Source organism: Eptesicus fuscus, chromosome 20, assembly GCF_027574615.1.
Source record: "Eptesicus fuscus isolate TK198812 chromosome 20, DD_ASM_mEF_20220401, whole genome shotgun sequence".
NCBI lineage: Eukaryota > Metazoa > Chordata > Mammalia > Chiroptera > Vespertilionidae > Eptesicus > Eptesicus fuscus.
Window position 1 is genome coordinate 14,838,595 of NC_072492.1, and position 6,082 is coordinate 14,844,676.

Sequence of the window (6,082 nt, forward strand, 5' to 3'; positions counted from 1 at the left end):
TGCTGACCCCTCTGCAGAGCCCTGCCCATCACGGGAGCTGGTCTTTCAGACTCGGTGACACTCATGCACAGGCCAAATGCAGACAGGAAAGTAAGTTGCTGTCAGGGTTGTAGTTTGTCATCTGGATCTGGGACCCCGGAAGCCATTCCAAATCTGGGAGGCAAGACACAGAAATCAGGAAGTTAAAACAAGATTTAGCAAGTTCGAGACCAGACGAGCAGAGTTGTCCCTGCCCTTGGGTGGGTGACAGGGACCTGCAGTGGTGCCTTAATTCCTCTCCCTGGGGCTGGGGCTGGCAGCGCCCGGGTCCTGCCCTCCTGGAGGTGCCAGGCTGACGGTTCCCGGCTGTGGTAATCAGGCTTTTCCTGCACATGGGAGGGTGCAGGTTGCTAGCTGTGCCAGAAAGTCTGGCTTCAAATCTGCGAGGAGCCCGGGTAGATGAGGAAAATGAATTAGGCTCCTATTGCCAGGTTGAGAGCTCAGTGCAAGTCACCGTGCCCCCTGGTGGTAAACGAAGTGGGAGAACTGGCCCTTCATGATGTTAGCGGTTTTAACGGAGGTCACGAAGACTTGGCCCACCCTGCCCTGGCCGGTGTGGCTCAGTGCGCTGGAGTGTTGTCCTGTGCACTGGGAGGTCATGGGTTCGACTCCGGTCAGGACACATACCTGGGTTTCGAGTTTGATGCCCGGCTTGGGTGCGAACGGGAGGAAACTTGTCTCTCTCTGTCTCTCTGTCTCTCTCCCTCTTTCTTTCTCTCTCTCTGTCTCCTTCTTCTCTCCCTTCCTGTCTCTCTAAAATCAATAAAAAAAAGTTATAAATAAATTTAAAAAAAGACTTGCCCACCCACCTGCACTGCTTCTTGTCCCCGTCACACACGAGCTTGGCGAAGCACCCCCTACTGGAAGTCATTATTAAAACATGATCTGTTTACAAGGAATGTTAATGGGTACACCATCACATAAACTCAAGGACACCCTGTTCAAATCATAATCCAGAAAACCACACGGGTGGCGGCCAGGCCCAGCGCTGTGGTCTTGTCCCCGCCACGATCTCATGAGTTTCAGCAGAGCCGCCACTCGGTGCCAGTGCCACTCAGAGAGAGCGGGTCACCATGCTCCTTGGCAAGGCACGGGGCGAGGCTTCGAGAAGGGAAATGGAGGGCTCGGAGCCCTGCCTCACCCTGGAGCCATTCAAATCTGTGAAGCAAGATAGGAACATCAGAGAAATAAGAGCTCCATGCAAGCTTTAGGAAGCTCCAGACGAGACCGGTACGCTTCCCACTGTCCTTGGGCAGGCTACGTAGCCTGTCTACGCTTCATTTCCTTATCTTAAAATGGGGGCAAAATCATACTCACTCTCATGAAACTCGGCGAGGGCCGATGAGATGGCGCAGGTGAAGTGCTACCCCAGAACCCGCACACTGCATGGGCCCAGGGAGTGCCCGCTGCCATTATTGTCATTGGGATCACAGGTACCAATGGCCACCGGAAGGCACAGTTGAGGTTTCTGCAGGAATGGGGAGGTGAGCATCTTAGGCCAGGTCCTTGGGGGCGGCGGGAGGCTATTTGAAGGAGGTGAGATTTGAATGACTGAATCTCAGCTTCCATCGGTCTCACCTGTCACCTGGCCTTACCGATGGGCTGTGACACTGCTTGGTCGAGCTGTTTCCCCAGGACACCCTGCCCGTGGGGTGGTGGGTTTGGGAGGCCTGAGCAGCGCCCTCCTTCCCTGAGAGCTGAGGTCACAGCTCTGGCTGGTCTGGGCTGTGTGTGGCTAAGTGCACTGCAGCCCTGGCCTGGTTGGAGGAGGGGCAACGGCTAAGTGGTTTCTGAAAAAGGGCAAAAATGATGGGAAAGGCTTTGGGATCCTCTGGGAATCAGAGCTGCGGCAACAGCAGCTGCTGCCATTGCTGGAAACGTTTTCCTTGAGTGCCAGAGCGCGCCCACAGCCCATCCCTGCCAGAGCGGAGCAGCGCGGCCCAGGGAGGGGCCCGGGACCCTCGGAGGCGGGGAGGCAGCTCTCCCCACACCAGCCCAACTCTCCCTTCAAGTAGCAGCGCCTGGAGCTCACCACGCCCGCCCCGCTGTGAGGGGGGCGTGCCTGCGTCTAGCTGGTGAGTCCCCTTTTGTTGTTTGATGGCCAACGCAGCTGTTAGCTGTAGAATGGCATAGTGAGCCGTCCAAAGCTGGGCCCTGCCATCTGCCAGCTGTGTGACTATGGGCAGTTCAACTAGCCTCTCGGCGCCTCAGTGATCGCATCTGAAAACTGGGGAGAATAACAGTGTCTGCCTCAAAGGTCGCGGTGAGGCGTAAGGGAAGCTGTAGCTGCGGCGCACTCAGCCTGGCTAATCGCAGGCGCTTGGTAAGTGATAGCGGAGGTCGCTGTTATCCACGGGCGGGCGGTGTTTGCACCAGAGTCATCTGGGCGAAGAGCCTGCGGCCGCTGCCAGGGCCAGCGGTTTGTGGCTGGAGGTTCCAGGCGTTGCCCTCTCTGGAGTGAAGGAGGGCAGGGGCCCTGGGTTTTGTCCCGGCTCCATTCTCTCTTTCGGTATTCGGCAGAGTCCCTCTGGCTCCTCATCCATGGGCTGGGAAGCTCCCAGCTCTCCATCTCTCCTTAGGAGGCTGAGGGGACAAGAATGACCAGGGCCTGCAGGGAGCTGGGGGCAGAGAGATGCTTGGGCAAACGGGGCAGCGGGAGAGCCACGCCCTAGGATGTCTCACTTGGATTGGGGAGAGAAGAGTGGAGGCTTCTCCCGGGGGCTGGGCAGTGTCCTTCCAGGTCTTTGCCGGGCAGGGTACTTTTGTCGGGACTGGCCTTTAGTTCAAATGGTGAGTTTGTGAATCTTGTATAAATCAGAACAACCATCTCCTTCAGACACCCCAAATCGCTGTTGGAATGAATGCCCTCATCACTGTAGAAGGTTTGACAGTGACAGGGGGGTTGCCAATGGGGCTCACCTGCTGGACACATCCCAGGCCTGGCAGTGACAGACTATCCTGTCCCTGTCCACCCTCCCCGCCCAGAGCAAACGGCCCCTCAGTCCCTACCCTGCTTTCTACTCTGGGAGAAGCTTGGTTTTTGCAGGGAATCAGGTGCAGGGCGTGCAGAACAGATCTGGGTCTGTTGACGGACTGAATGAGGGGCTGTGTGGGTTGCTTCATATTTACCGGGGTGGGTTAGATCTGGGTTGGTCAGAGGAAGAGGGGAAGCTGCTAAGAAGGAACATTGCTAGAATGTTGGTAGGTGCTCTCTTGTTGGCCTGTCAAGAGCTGCTAGTCAGGCAGCAGGCTTATTCTTGGTTTTGTGACCAGCCTTATTCAAGGGGAGACATTCCTGGGAGAGCCAGTCCTGGCGTAGGGCCTGGGTGTTATTTATACTTCGTTTGGGTTTTGAGCTTCCTGGGACACTTGTTTGAGCGAGAGGGTGGTGCAGGTTTGGGGCTTCGGAGTGGGAAGGCATTGTCCCCAGCTGCCTGGCCCCAGAGCTGGGGGTCTGATTGGCTGAGTTTCCTGGCTGAGAAGGAACCCCAAACCTTCCCGAGAGCTGGTAGAGAGCTGGAGATGCTCTGGAGCCAGGCTGTCTGGGAGCCAATGCAGGTTCTGTTTCTTACTGTGTGACCTCAAACAAGTGATGAGACCATTCCGCGCCTCAGTGTCCTTCTCCTGAGCTGTGAGAATGAAGCGAGTGCAGGCCTGTGACGGTTAGAACAGTGCTCACCTTTGCACAGCATGTGCTCAAGCACACCAGTTAGTTTCATTCTTTCAGTCTCCTTTGCCTGTTATTTTATTTTTATTAATTTTTAAAATAATATTGTTTGTTGTTGCCCTGGCCATTGTCTCAATGGTTAGAATGTTGGCCCACACACCAAAGGGTTTCGGGTTTGATTCTCAGACAAGGGCACATGACTGAGTTGCAGCTTTGATCCCCAGCTCCAATCTGGGCCTGTGCAGGAGACAACCAGTCGATGTGTCTCTCTCACATGGATGTTTCTCTCAATCTCTTTCTTGCCCTCCCTCCCTCCCACTTTCTCTAAAAAAGAAAAAATAACAATGGGAAAAATATCCTCAGATGAAGAGTAACAACAACAAAAAAAGATTTTTTTTATTGATTTTGAGAGAGAGAGAAAAGGAGAGAGAGAGGGAGAGAAACATCCACGTGAGAGCGAAACATGATCCAGCCCAAACAACTGAGCCACACTGGCCAGAGCCTCTTGTGCCTATTAAATGGTGACAGGCTCCCCATACAATGAACAGTCCTTGAGAGGAAGGTATCTCCTGGAAGCACAGACTAGTGACCAGGGTCAGCCTTCTGGAGCTTTTCATGGCTTCCTACCATCCACACAATGATACCCACATCCTGTGGCCTTGGCATTCAAGGCCAACAGCCATCTGGTTCTGACCTCGCTGTTTATCCTCCAGTCCCACTGGCTTTCTTTTCATTGGCTCCAGGGGTCCCCTCTCTCTCCCCCAGTTCCAGCCCAATCCTACTCCCCTCTCGGCCCAGCTCATCGGCCACCTCCTCCATGCAGCCTTCTTCAGCACCCTGGCCCCGCCAGCACACCCGAGCCACACCTGGTTTCTGTCTCAGACGGGGCCTGAGTCCTCTGGGTTTCCCCAGCACAGGGCCAGGCACTCAGCAGGACTCAGTAGGTGGGTGTTGAATGATGGCTGAATGAGTGTGTGAGTAGCTGGAAGTGGGGCTTCCTGTGGCCAGGAGCACTTCGTGCTGCAAGGTTTCCACCTGATGGATGAATCAGAGAAAGACTGGTCCTCCGGAAAGTAGAATAACAGGCAGGAGGGGAAATGGGCCGGCAGGCAGCCAGCTGTCTGTCCCGTTCACGGGTTCAGAGCTATTACAGAGCTATGAGACTGCCTCCCTCCCCCCAGGGATCGGGGCATTGGATCACAGCTGATTTATTGCATGACCCCGCCATGTGCTCTGGGTTTTCACTGCCTGAACTTTCACTGGAAAATGCATGTCTCGACAGTAAGAGCTGGAGGTGGGATTTGAATCAGGATATGTGTGGTTTCAAGGCTTGTAGTCATACTCATCCCTTTCTTCAATATACTGCAAGGAAAATAAATAAAGAAAGAAAGAAAGAAAGAAAGAAAGAAAGAAAGAAAAAGGAAAGAAAGAAAGAAAGAAAGAAAGAAAGAAAGAAAGAAAGAGCATGTCTCGAGACCTAGAACCTAGCAAGTGGGAACCAGAAGGGACCGTGCCAAGAAGGCCTTCAGGGACCGATGGCCAACGAGCTAGGCCACTCTGGAGGGGGCGGGAGCATGGCCAGTGCAGGGATTAGGGGGTGCGGAGGAGACTGGACCCCCGAGGGAGGTGGCATCTGAAGAAAAGGAGGAGAAAGCACCCTAAGGGGAGGCACAACAGGAGCAAAGGCCACTGAGATGTGGGTAGCCCCGGTTTCAGGGTGTGGGGATGCCCCGCCAGATGGAGGGAAGAGCAGGAGGTGAGGTTAGGAAGGGAGTGAAAAACAGTATCTACACACATTTACGGCCGCACGTGCTGGCACTCACTGCCAGCTTAGCTCCAGGTGCTCAGGCCCCGAAGGCCCACCAGCCCCTCAAGGTAGAAAAGTTCAGGGCCAGGATGCTTGGCCTATTATAATTTCACAAAAATGACCAAAAGTGCAACAAACAAACACCCCCCAACAAAAACAAAACACAAAAAAACCCTCTACAGACTCAATGGTTGCAGCAGCCAGGTGGAAGAGCAAAGGCAGGGGCGGGCGTGGCTGAGGACGGGATGCCCGGGGCAGGAGGGCCTGTGCAGACTGGAATGTGAACGTGTCCGCCAGCCACCCTGTTTCCATGACAAGACTGCTCGGCTCTTTGGGGTTGAGCTGGCCCTCTGGCCTGAACGCACAGCCAGAGACAGCCACTCCCCCTGTTTCCCTTATCTGATCTTGGAGGGATGCAGAGCAGTGGTAACATCTGCATTCAGAGCAATCCATCCAGTCCCTCAGAGCCTGCTGACTCCAAGCTGCGGCCCATCCACTCCCAGAGGCTGATGCCCCTGGGGCTCTTACTGGGTCTCTGGGGTGGGAGGTACAGCACCCCTGAGAGCTTC